Source organism: Sitophilus oryzae, unplaced genomic scaffold, assembly GCF_002938485.1.
Source record: "Sitophilus oryzae breed Bouriz unplaced genomic scaffold, Soryzae_2.0 scaffold_474_pilon_pilon, whole genome shotgun sequence".
Taxonomy (NCBI): domain Eukaryota; kingdom Metazoa; phylum Arthropoda; class Insecta; order Coleoptera; family Curculionidae; genus Sitophilus; species Sitophilus oryzae.
This window is the reverse complement of record NW_022147056.1, coordinates 125,412-140,123: the sequence shown is the minus strand read 5'-3', so window position 1 is coordinate 140,123 and position 14,712 is coordinate 125,412. Positions and strand designations below refer to the sequence as shown.

At 31.9% G+C, this 14,712-nt stretch overlaps 1 protein-coding gene across 1 annotated transcript in view; it reads left to right on the top strand.

The window, feature by feature from the left end:
• Positions 1 to 14,712, top strand: part of LOC115886214 — a gene marked incomplete at its 5' end in the record, with an annotated part of 128,241 nt that overhangs the window by 102,842 nt on the left and 10,687 nt on the right.

The window sequence follows — 14,712 nt, the reverse complement described above, 5'->3', positions numbered from 1 at the left end:
AATTTTATAGTTCTAAAAATAATATGGTCTTTACTGAATATTAATAGTTACATTATAGTTATAAACAAACGATATAATTAAAAATAAATTTGTTTAACTAACCAAGTAAAAAAGTAATTTATTTTTTCAGTTATTTCTTATGGTATGGAAGGATTTTATTATTATATAGGATTTATTATTATATAGGATTTTTTCTGAAGTCTTCTTAATACACACCTGAATTTTTTAATTAAGATTTTTGTTTTTAGATTTGTGATTTGCTTTTTAGTCATTATACAATGACTGTGAAATATGAGATTTAAATTAATACTTATAAAAAAATCGTATAGTCTTTGCTGAATAACTATTGTTATAAACAGACAGGATTAAAAAGTAAATCCATCAAAAAACCACGGAATTGTATACAGATAGTAATCTGACCGAAGGCATTGGCCTTTCACTTTCTTATTTAACAAGCTTTTGTTCTATATTTGTAATCAATTTAAATTTATTAAAACTATATTGTGTTTATATCTATATAACAATGTTTGAGATATTCATATTTACTAATAGTATAATAGAAATAGTTGATATAAGGTCAGATCGAGGGTCAGACCATAACACTGCAATAAGAATCTAAATTCTAAAAAAGATAAAAAATAAGTGTCTGGAAACTTTTGTCAGGTACTAATACTGTATGATCGAAAAAAACGGCGTCAAAGACGGTTGGAAAATGACAACCGATTATAATTTTTATGAGGTCAATCTTTAGGCAGCATTTACTAAAACTGACAAAACTGTCAAAAAAATAACCCTAATTATAGAAAAATTAAAAATATAGACAGGATGTTTCCAGACACACAAATTTATTTCCAAAATTATTTTTTTCTGAATTTAAAATAATTCATTTAAAAATCATTTTGGGTGAATTTCTTTTTTTACTTGAAATGACTTAAAAAACAAAAAATCTCCTCAAACTCAAAAGCTCCCCAAACACCAAAATCATAAAAATTCGCTAAGAAATGCATCATTCTCTTATTTTCCGACTTTAGAATAACTGAAATCAGTTATTCTAAAAAAAATGAAAACGTGTTCCCGCTTTACTTTCTAAACACTTTTCTGATATCGAATATACTAATTTCTAATACCGAACCGAGATAAAACGAAAATAAACAAAATGAACCAACAAACTAAACCAAAACCAAAACAAAGCTTACCAAAGCAATCAAACACGCTGTAAGCTAAAACTCGTCTGTTTACGAATTCCATTTGCCGAGTACTTTTCAAATCTGTCTATTTTTACAAATTTACAACTCTTTTTACTAAGCCCCATACTCACACTTCGCACCTCACTCACATCATTGTTCTACTTATTATGAAACATAAATATGTTATTAAGAAATAGTTGTTAGGCTTAATTTTGGGTCTGTTAGCTAGGATAAATATGTATTTATCCTAGCCTTCTTAGTTCAAAAGTTATTTCTTATTTCTTTCTTTTTACTTTATTTTTAATTAGTAGAAATTTTTGCATTTTTTCTTGGATACAACTTGAATGTCGATTATCTTATAACTTATCGAAAAGGGTGGTAATAGGATAGGCGGTGGTGTTAATTTAGATAATTAAAATCTGTATATATGCAGAGCAGCCTGATTTAGATGAACATCCTAATTTTAATAAAAGGAGTTTCCGACGACCGCATAGTAAATACCCGGTATAATACCGGGAATAGAAATATACTAATATATAATAGCCAATATATATAAGAAATATTGTAGATATACTCGTATTCCTGATATTACTGGTATTATATCGGGTATTTAATATGCGGTCGTTGGAAATAACTTTATAAAATTAGACTGTTCATCTAAATGTACAGGTATATACCGAATACCTGATTTTTGTTTTGTTCTATCTATTGAGTACTTACCCGCCGCCCGTGTCTCGTTTTTCAGGTAGAATGACGGTGACGAAAGTGGTTCTTCGTTGGGAGCTGTCTATTTCGAAAAATGACTCAAACTTATGTTCTTTTTTTTAAACAGGACACTCTATATATTATTTTTATTTTATTTGCCTTGTTATGAGCTTGAAAATTATAATATACTTAGCATTTATTTAGGTACTGCTAAACTGCTAAACGGCTCTTATTTTATTTAACTTAATTTTACCAGATAATTTTGCTTTGCATCGTGATATTTTGATAAACCACACGGAAACTGAACTTGTGCTGCTTTTAAATAACATGCCAATAACCAACATTTTACGTCGAATAAATTAGTTGATTGTTCTGATTACCTAATTTAAACCGGCCGACTATGTAATAAAGCAATAATGGCTTTTTACCCTGTTTATGAAAATAAGTATTTTAGAAAGCTCGAACAAGGAAAATAAAATAATATACAAAATATCGTATTTAAAAACATATAAGTTTTAGCCAATTTAAAAAAGACAGATACCAACGAAGAAATAGTTATGTCACTGCATTCTACGTGAAAACTGTATGGGAGACCGTTACCTTTTTTGATAAGTTATGATACAAAGGGGGTCGAAAAATACAATAATTTCAGATTCCCCTGTATTTTAGGAAGTAAGAGAGCTAGGACATATCTGTATGTAGCATCTTTTAGTTTCATAAAAAGTAACAGCGTGATGTGAAAACCGCATCTTTGTATTTCGACTCATAACGAGAAACCCTGCAAAACACACGAAAATGGGACACCCTGTACTGCCAAATCAAGAAATCAACTACGAATGAAATCCAAGATCGATTTATATATTTTATATATTTTAATATTTTTATGTTCGTGATATTTCCTTTGCTACTTCCTCCAAAAACCGACACTTACGTGGAAGGAGTGTTTCGAGGAAGTAAACGGACGAAGTAGCGTTTTGACGAAGGAGGAAGGAACACACAGTCGCATAAAATCGACATTTTCCTATAATAAATATATGATTTTTGGACGAAGGGATGAAGCGAAGGAACGAAGTGAAGAAGCGAAGTGTGAGTATGGGGCTTTCAATTACACTTTATATTTTTTTTTTTTTTTTTAAATCAAGTTTTTTTGGTGTTTCTATGTTTAGAAAAATTCTAGAATGAAAAAACAGAAACGTGTTTTCATGTAATTGGTTTCAGCTATTCTAAAGTTGAAAACTGAAAATTATGCATTTCCGCAGGAAAATTTTTCTAAAATACTATTTTAAGACACTTCCTGCTAACTCATTTCAGTTAAACTAAAGTAGCCCAGATTTCAGCTACTCTGAAGATGAAAAATTGAAAATGATGCATTTCCACAGAAAATTTTTTGTGACATACTATTCCGAAAGGCTTCCAAATCCTAAATAAACAAATATTTCATCGATTGTCATTCCTCCAGCTGGCCCTGCCCTGACGCCGATTTTTTCGATCGTATGGTACATTTGATTAAAAAATTAGCTTTAATGAAACGTAAATAAAAATGTTAGTAACAGTTGCTGTGCAACAGTAATTACCCGAACCATTTGTACTTAATTCACCAGAAGAATTCTAAAGATGATAGATAAATTTAGAACATCAATCTGGCTTTAATAAAGTTGCGTAACTGTACAGCTCGCACAACATCCTCGTTCTAGTTTCTGTTTAATATTCAACTCACCGATTTCAGAATTTACTACACTTTTACAGTTGTGTTTATCGTACGTACGAGTGACGGATTGATCCCATTACACTCACAGACTTTAAATTAGGGAATTCGTAACATTAAACAGTACCGAAATGTACGACTGCTGGTACTGTTCTCGCAGTTGGTGTCTTTAAAATATATTAAGTCATTCTTTAATAAAATAATAAATATATTAAGCCGTTATGAACACATCAAATTAAAGAATACTGACAGTGATGTCACACTCAGCCGTCTATGTATATGGGAAAATGTTTGAATTAAAACATTTCAGCGGATATTCTGAGAGCTCTCTCGACTTGCCTTGAAAATAATTAACAACTTTTAACGTCGGCACATCCAAAAGGCTGTGAGAACAACTTTTCAAGATTATGATTAAATTGAAATGATTGTAATTAATATAGATGCATTATTTATTTCTTTTATGCAAGCGTGCATTTTACTTTCATTGTATGGGAAAATGAATGGTTATTTTTATACTTATTTCTTTTTGTTTAAAGAATGGTTGAAAAACATGCATAGATTATTTAATTTTATATAACGCACATACATTTTAAAAATTGCGTGTAAATATGTAGATATACGGTAATATTTTCTATTTCAGTGGATCTATAAGAAGGATTTATACTAAAAGAATTTAAATTTCCATGGCCTTTATTTATGAGCAGACTTATTTTGCCTCATTTTTAAGATTTTAACCAAAAATGGCATTGCAAACTACATACACAGAGTTACAATATAATGCTAGAAACCACGTGTTAAATACATTTTATCCCTATCTGAATTAAATGGCAAAAATACCTTAGACTTTCTATATGCTGTATGTCCATTGGTGGTAGACAAACAAACAGAAGTACCTATATTATGTATTGTCATATTATATATTGTCATTGCCAGATGAAGAGTTTTTTTTATACTACAACTTCTCTATTTTTTGAATAATACTACTTAAAATAATGAATGGATCTAGTTAGGGATGATCGTGGTAGCAGAAAAATAAAGATAAATTTCACGTCTAAAGGACAGTGAACAGCTTTTATCCAATTTTTTCAGATATCATCAAAACTAGATTTTTCACATGTATGTAGATGTACTATTTTTATGATTTTTTTATCCATTTTTCAAGTATACTAGTTTGTCGGTAAGTTTCTTGCAAAAAGCTTGGCAGATTTTCAAAATGCATCTAGAAAGTCTTCTCCTCATATAACTAGATAACAACTAACCTAAATATACTAGATACACTAAAACCTAGACAAAAGCTATGCTTTGTATTTTATGTGTATTTTAACTTTTTAATAAAAGATTGTGATCAGGCTAAACTCGCGTATAACTTATCTTAGATCAGAAACAAGAAATATCCATTTTATTCGATAGTCAAGGATCATTAAAAGCGATTAACTCAGTAATCATCAATTCGAAGTTGGTCAAAGAATGCCTAGAGAAGTTTATGAGAAATTAGGCAAAGAAAATAAAGTCATCCTACTCTGGCCAGCCCACCATGGCAATGAAAAAGCAAACGATCTAGCTAGGAAAAGAGCACCACTAACTGGACCAGAACCGTTCTGTTTACCAAGTGGTAACCAACTTAAAGCGGAACTCAAGGACCTGGAAAACTCCATCCGTAACCTGGAATGGGAATCCTGCAACAGTAAGAACAAACTTTGGATTGTTACGGGGTTTTTAACAGGACACTGTCTTCTTATCGAACATCTCAGCTGATTGAAGCTAAAAAACAACGGCAAATGGTGAAATTATATGGGAAAACCACAGAACACCTCAACCAAGACGACAACCATTCGTGCCATAAACTTACGGACGACTGATATGGGAAATTGAGAACTAACATCTGTAAAACCGTCTCAGATACTGGCTTTTGTCAAAGTCCTGAGACTGTATGACGAGTTATAACTCAAGAAAGGGGGATACAATAATAGATCCCTAAAGGCGTATATTCCTTCCATACATTCTACAGAGTAAACTCTGATCTAAAATCGGGGATTTAGTGGAGCCTCAAGTTCGGAAGTTCTTATGGACTGCTATAGTTCAAAACCATATCAAATCAGATCATTATTTTAAAGTATAGTAACTCTTTGTAATATTATATTTTTAAGTAAATAATGATCATATAGCAAACTAAAGTAGGTTGAAACACGCTACATCACATAGTATTTAATTTTATTGTTAAAAACTGCCAGAGTATGTTCTATTCCATTTCGCTAATCATGTTCATACTATTGAATTATTTGGCAATGACAATTGAATTTGACGAAACCCAAACAGGTAGAAACCAAAACTACTGTTCTAATTGCCCAGCGAAGGCTCTTTCCACATTTTGCCACCGCTAAAATAAAGAGAATGTGAAGGTTAACCGAGTTTAAATCCTGTTTTACGTAACTCTATGCAATTCCACCTAACGAAAATTTTACACCTTGATTCATAGAAACCTTATATCCTCCGAAGGTCGATAACCACATTATAAAAGATACCGTATTTGGCAGTTCAATTTGTTATAACATATATTATTTTTATCAATATGTTAAGAAAATGTACTTCCAAATTAAATTAGGAGTAAGCATTTTATAAAAAAAATATCAGCTAAAATGATCTAAGAGACTCAAAGTAACCTTTTCATCATTATGGATAAATGAAAGTAATTGTATGAATATTCTATTTATATTAAAGGTCAATTTTCTTGCGCATGCCGTAAAGTTGGTTAGAAATATTAACTAATATATACGTAAAATGCAATTAATTATACAAGAACTCGTTGGCAATTTTAAAATTTCTAAATATAATTTGTTATTGCATATGTATTTTGTTATGGAGTCGTAGTTTTTATAATCTTAATGATATTTCCTAAATTTGCTCCATTTATTTTAAATAGAACTATTTATTTATTCGACATAATGATCTATTTTTATCAATTTTTTAACAAAATTACAATTTTTGGATGTGAGGATACGCGTTGAAGAATTTTATTTAAATAAAACACTATTTTCACTCTGTTTAAATATTTTAAATATGTTTCTCCATTCTTTTTGGTTTTTGATTACAGAGGAATATATAGATGTTGATGTAGATTGTAAGGGAGCAGAGAATATAGATCGCGATCTTATAGATCTATTGGGTCCTCCTTTATTGAGTTATATCTCATCATACAGTCGCAGGGTTTTGACAAAAGCCGGTATTTGAGACGGTTTTACAAAGGTTAGTTCTCCATCTCCGATATCAGTCGTACCAAAGCACTCTTGGAGTTGAGCTCTCTTTATCTCGGAGCACTCAGTAATGAGGTGTTCTAGTGTTTTCCCATTTTCGCCACAGAATTTTCGCTTTTGTTTCTTAACTTCAATATACTGAGGTGTTCATTGAGGAGAATTTGGCCTGTAATCCGAGGATTCTTTCTTAAATCATGGAAAAAAGTCCTGAAAATTTTCTTCGTGTTTCTTGGAGACCGTTGGAAAATTCCCATTCCATGTTACGGATGGAGTCTTCTAGGTCCTTATGTTCTGCTTTAAGTTGGTTTTCACTTGGAAAGCAGAACGATTCTAGTCCAGTTAGTGAAGTGTTGCTCTCTTTCTAGCTAGATCGTTTGCATTTTCATTACTGTCTATTCCTTGGTTGGTTGACACCCAGAGTAAAAGGACTTATTTTTTTTGCCCCATTTAGCCTAATTTATTCAGCTTCTCGACGGGTGGAGATATATCCTCTGAAACGTTAGGTCTTTTTTTGGTTAGGTAATTAGTAGAGTAAAAAGCCACTAAAGTTGCAGGAACTACAATGGCATTTTACGAAAGATAATTTCTCTACTTTTTAGATTCCTGTTTCATGCGTTTCGCCCAGGACCTTTGCAAGTAATTATTAATAATTACTCATAGTATTAATCTCTCTCTTCAGTTCTGACCCCCCTTATTAGGGATTGTAGTGGTCAGCGCAACATCATGGATGATTTTTCTCCATGCGCCTTTGTCTTTTGTCATCTCGATGACATCGTGCATTGGCTTGCTACAGCTAGTCGTGATCTGGTTTATCCATCGAATTGGAGAGCGGCCACGTGGTCTACGTCCCTCCACCTTGCCTTGAATTATGAGTCTTTCTATATTGTCCGGACTTTTCACTCATTATATGTCTAAAATATTTTAGTTGTTTTAGTCGGATTTTACAGGAAAGCCTGTGTTAGTAATATTAAGTTCATTTATAATGGAAACGTTTGTACGGCGTTCAGTCCATGGGATACGAAGCATACGTCTATAACAATACATCTCGGTAGCATCGATTTTCTTACGTTCCGCCTGCCTGAGAGTCCACGATTCGCAGCCATACGTCAATATTGGGAGTACCAAACAGTTGACTAGCCGGTTTTTGGTGGCTCTTGAAATCTGGCGGTCTTTCCAGATCTTGGTCAGTCTCCCAACAGCTACCTTTGCCATGTTGAACCTACGCTTCACATCTTCTTCCGATGTGCCTGTATTTGTCAATAGTGATCCCAGGTATACGTATGACTTAACGACTTCATATTATTAATGATACACCAAAATAACGAAGAAATACCTTAAACAGATTTAAAATTGATACTTGATCTTAATGTCGATTAATAATTAGACGAATCGAAGAGTTAAATCAAATATTATTACAGAATTTCGCAGTATTATTGCATATAAACAAGCACACACTAAATTACTTCACATATCCTGTTAGGAAATGGTTTAAATACATAACATTATCTAATGAAAACGCGTTCCTACTTAGACTTAATTATTCCTTAGCCAACATAAACGATGATTGTATTATGTATGTCTGTGAAGCAACGTCAATTATGCTTCAACTATTAATTGCTTGATTTATCGTTTATTTATAAACAAATTTTACAGTTACTGTCTTTGAGGTTATGCTAATAGCGCATCTATTTTATCTCTCGTTTTATTTTTAATCGTTATAACATACGATGTCGTCTTCTCTCTTAATTGAACTGTTACATTTACGTTATGGATGTTCTTTTTAAAATAAAACCGTTTTCTGGTATTCATTAAACTAACAGAAAGAGTCAAATTCGAGCGTAACCGTAGTTTCTCGATATAAACGTCCCGACACAAAATTTCGCCACCCTAAAATTTTGACTAAGTTTGATGTTTCGTAACTTTTTAATTTGTAAGTCGATTTTTATGATTATGGTATTAGTTTGTAGATAGATTTGTTGGAAATATTTTTTATTATTTTAATGGCTTATATATTTCGGTAAGGTGGGCTTATACCGGGGTATATCAAAACTTGCAATAGATTCAAAACATCCTGTGGAAAAAATGGGACGGCCATTTTGGATAAAAAATATTTTCCTGTAATCCTAGATGTATTTCTAACATTTCATTCATTGAATTATCCTATTATCTCTATTCTTTTATGAGCTACACATTTTTAAATAAAGTACTGATATTTTTACAATCAATTGTTGAAAATGGAGCTCTCAATGCCCACCGGTATATTGAGGATGTCCTCCAAGAAATTGTCGTTCGATTTGCTCCTTTCATTGGAAATCAGTTTATACTGATTCATGATAATGCCAGGCTCCACGTTGGGCGGGGTAACGGAGTACGGTAGTTAACGAGTACTTGGATGACGTTGGACTACGAAGATTAGAATGGCCTCCTTGTAGTCCCGACCTCAATCCAATCGAACCAAGAACAGTTAACCTAATAGAACTGCTCATTCAGCCAAGTGTCTGCCAGGGGCATGCGAAAACTCCTCGCTTTGTGACGTAATTGTAGTCCTTGTCATGGTTATTAGTCCTTAACCGGCAACCAATAATACACACACGTGCATTATTGGTTGCCGGATGCAAAACGTTCATTATTTATTTTATTTATTTAAACCCCTTATATGTATGCAGTATAGAAAATTAACTGTATAAATCGTATTAAATACTCGGATAATGCATTTTTAAGAACATCAGTTCTCAGCATCACCTTTTGCAGGCATTCTTTTTAGAGTACCATATTTTGCTTTAAAATATTGATAAACAATATCGTAGGCACTTAATAAGCACTTTATCACAATCCACAACACAAAATGAACATATTTATACACTCGGTAGCTCTAAAAACTTTAAAAACACCTTTTTCACATTTAAAATTGACAAAATAATTAACTCAAAATTTCTCAGCTGTTATTTTTATAAGTTTACCATAGGCAACTAATAATACATGCTATCATGACAAGGGCTACAATGACATCACAACTGTCAGCTGAAGCGCGAGAAGAGGCGAACGTACATCTTATGAGGATGAGCAATCCTATTAGTTTACCGTTCTGGCAATCGAACATTTGTGCGAAGAACTTAAACCTATTCCACCACAAACTTTACAAGACCTATATCTAGCCATTAACAGAGATTCCTCCGTTAATGCTACCCTTAGCTCTTGTAAAGAGTTTTCTTAATGTATAGCTTGATATTCATCAAATCAATAATAATTATCAAGAATAACTACCCTTACTCAGTCAATACGACAAAGATCTCGAGCTGTTATTGCTGCGAGAAGTGGACATACACGCTATTAAAATTATTATAAAATTATTGTTTTTGCCAATAAAAGAATCTCTGAAGTATCATATATCAATAACGTCACAAATAAACAAATAATAATATACGGTTTTATTAGGAATAAAAATGATACTTTTGTAGCTATATGCTGTACGTTTGACATTACAGGCAAGGCACAAAACGTCACTTTTACTCCGAATAGAACATTTTTTTCAAACATCACCAATAATAATTTTTTAAACAATTTTAAACGTTCCAGATAATATTAAAAGATTTAAAAGTACATAAGTAAGTACCTTGTAAGTAATTATATATCGAGAAACTATGGTTACACCCATTGAATTTGACACTTTATGTCAGTTTAATAATATATTTTCGTAATTTTAAAGTTTATGCTTAGGCGTAATTTGGGCGTAATGCCATAGATAAAAGACTTATACTATTAAATAGATAGGCAACTTATAATACATTTCAATTTTATTATACAAGGGCGCCTCTGGTAGTCGGAGGAAGAAATACTAATGGAAGAGAGGGGTGCGGGGAAGGGGGGTTGTTTTAGTTAATTTAAAATAAATTTAGACATACAGATAAGAACACTTTGTGTGCTTTTAATTAGGTCGAACATATTATAAACGATAAATCAACTTAATTAAAAACATACAAAGTGTTCTATGTCGGATATTAATTAAAAAATATATTAAAAAAGACTAGAAATAGTGTATATTAAGTTGTTACAGTTATAATTTAATCTTTTGGCGGTTTTCAGCAAATAGCAGGCAGTTTTACATAATTTTCCTCCCTTGAAGTGAATTGGAAACGGCTATATAATTTTGGTGTAGGCAAGATTCCCAGTTTGTTTCCGTTTGAGACCTGAAATAATAAAAACAAATTAAATTAGATGTAATCATCTGCTGATCATGCTAATATAACACAACGCGCGTCCTTAATTCCTTACATGCACCGTAAAAAAATTAAATAACTGCTCAGCAAGTAGCATTTATTAGCAGTACTAATTTAAAAATCTATAACTGTAAGTAGATATGTTTAATTTATTTCTACCATTGTATCCTTCGGAAACCAGGTGTACAACAATTAAACTCCATGATAAAAAATAATTAAGAGTCTGTACAAAACACAAATTGTCCCACCATTTTTAAAAAACATTGTCTAAAACAGAATACTGGCAAAAACTCTGAAGGAATTTAATTTTACAATAATTCGACAAATCAAAACGAAATCAAACCGTAAAATCACAACAAAAGCGTCTCTGAGTGACAGTTAAAAATCAAATTTTATTATTGTCAGATATTGACATTTGCATTGTTAATATTTTGCGCCTCTGCATCTTGGAGGAAAAACTATTTTTAATGAACCGTCATTTCCATTTAAGTTTCTCAGCCATGGCGTAATGCTTAGGTTGTTAAAATGACTTTTTGTATTGTCAATCACGTCGCAAAAATTTGACGCATTTGAAAAAAAAATATACCTAATAATAATTAAAAATAATATTTTACTTTCGAAAACTATTCAATGCTCTTTTAATGTGTTTATTTTTTTAGTAGTTATTTTTTTAGCAAGTTCCCAGTAAAAATAGTTAATTAACTTAACAGCCGTGCTTCTTTACGGTTTACACTATCAATTCTCCTCTGTACATGATATTATTCCTTAACAGCTCCCATGTAAACACACAGTTAAATGACTATGACGTTAAACGATGCCTATTGAAGTTTAACAGTAAAGACCTCTACCAGTCCGTTATGTGCTTTCAAAGAACACTTAAGTGAAATGGATCGGACAACTTGCACCTGGTTCGGGAAAACAAGTCCTTCTTTGGTTGGTTTTAAGGAAATACCAGTATATTTCATAACCAGCAAACCATAATAATTACTCATAATAACTCGTAATTAAATACAAATGTATTTATATTGAGGAATCGAAATTACTTATAAACGTTTTAGTGGTAATTTTGACATAACCTGGAATCATTTAAATGAGAAAGTATTAATGACTATTTCAACGTTGGTGATTTATTATTATTTCGTAAGTTAATCTAATTTATAATCTATTTCCGCTACTTTATTAGGTTTAAAACATTTATTTTATAGTCCAAACGATTCTTATATTAATTATTTTGTTTATATCATTCCCATGACAGAACAATTTCTAACGTTCAAGAAAGTAAGCTATTTGCTAACTTAATTGAATGCTACAAAGCTTTCCAACTTGGCTTAGATAAAACAGTTGTTACGATAGAAGAATATTAAAGTATATAATAAGCATACACATGAGGGGCGCTCAGCATTCTTATAAAGTATACTTGTGTGGCAGCATTTAAGTATACTTGATCCAAGTACACTTGTACCTTGTCTACCAAACTTAAAAGAAGTAGATAATATAACTAAACATTTTTAAGCACCACAATTTATACCCCAGTTGTAGGTATTCAAACGTAAAATAATACATTCAATAAAGGTGGGCTCCAAAATATTGACAAGCACTAGTTTACCACTATACACCAAAACATATATTGTTAACACTGTACGTAAGTTTTGCTCAGTAGATGATTAAAACTGATTTTTTGTTTCTTTTCCTTTTAGAACTGAGTTTTAAACATGACTGGCGAAACGCATGGCCAATGTTAACAATATAGTGCTTTTTGGAATATAATGGTGAAATATAGTGTTTTATTTTTCTGTTGTCAGCTCAACTGTATATAAGATTTGGTACTTTAATATCTGATTAATTGGTTTTCTAAGGAATTATTGAAAACTCTAGCCTTTGAGCTTGTACTGATTTCACCAAATATAGTATGTGATTGGTATGATTTACTGCAAGTCTAAATAGTAGTGTTTTTTCGTTATATCAATGTAAGATTTTCCTAGATAGTTTAAAGGTCTATGTAACGATGTGTACTTGGAATAACCAAGAGGGATTAAAACAAGATAGAATGGATAAGATATAAAACATAGGTATAATAGACGTGATATAGAGAATTAAACGCCGCCGCAACAGGCGCACAAGCATCAACTAGTGACAGAGGCTGTAAAAGATCGACCACCAAAGTAACATAGTAGTAGGTACCCGAGAGACAGAAAGATCAATCCTCCTCCTAGGTGCCTTCTCTGTTGAGGTTGGCGATTAATATGGCTATAACTTTCTGTCCAGAGCTTGTTGAGCAAGGGTGTTTCCGTCGGTGTGGGTCCAATCTCTTATGTTACGTAGCCATGATTTATTTTTCCTCCCTATATGCTACATTTTTTTAGTATATTGGACTGGGTCCTTTTGAACTTGATGGCATTTGTCCATCAGCAGTTTACCATTAGCTGAAGAAGTATGATTCTTGGATGGGAGGGTATAAATTCATTATTAAATGACATTATTATCATCAAAAGAATATACTAAAACCGAATTATAATGAAAAAACTTTCCTGGACTGCGTCCTTTTGAACTAGATGGCATTTGTCCATCAGCAGTTTACCATTAGCTGAAGAAGTATGATTCTTGGATTGGAGAGTATAAATTCATTATTAAATAATATTTTTACCTATCATCAAAAGAATATATTAAAACCAAATTATAATGAGAAAACTTTCCTAGACTGGGTGGGTCTCTTGAATTGGATGGCATTTGTCCATCAGCAGTTTACCATTAGCTGAAGAAGTATGATTCTTGGAATGGGGGGTATAAATTCATTATTAAATAGCATTATTATCATCAAAAGAATATACTATAAAACCGAATTATAATGAGAAAACTTTCCTGGACTGGGTCCTCTTGAACTGGATGGCATTTGTCCATCAGCAGTTTACCATTAGCTGAAGAAGTATGATTGTTGGATTGGCGGGTATAAATTCATTATTAAATAACATTATTATCGTCAAAAGAATATACTAAAACCGAATTATAATGAGAAAGCTTTCCTGGACTGGGTCGTCTTGAACTGGATGGCATTTGTCCATCAGCAGTTTACCATTAGTTGAAGAAGTATGATTCTTGGATTGGAGGGTGTAGATTCGTTATTAAATGACATTATTATCGTCAAAAGAATATACTAAAACCGAGTTATAATGAGAAAACTTTCCTGGACTGGGTCGTCTTGAACTAGATGGCATTTGTCCATCAGCCGTTTACCATTAGCTGAAGAAGTATGATTCTTGGATTGGAGAGTATAAATTCATTATTAAATAATATTATTATCTATCATCAAAAGAATATATTAAAACCAAATTATAATGAGAAAACTTTCCTGGACTGGGTGGGTCTCTTGAATTGGATGGCATTTGTCCATCACCAGTTTACCATTAGCTGAAGAAGTATTATTCTTGGAATGGGGGGTATAAATTCATTATTAAATAGCATTATTATCATCAAAAGAATATACTATAAAACCGAATTATAATGAGAAAACTTTCCTGGACTGGGTCCTCTTGAACTGGATGGCATTTGTCCATCAGCAGTTTACCATTAGCTGAAGAAGTATGATTCTTGGATTGGAGAGTATAAATTCATTATTAAATAATATTATTATCTATCATCAAAAGAATATA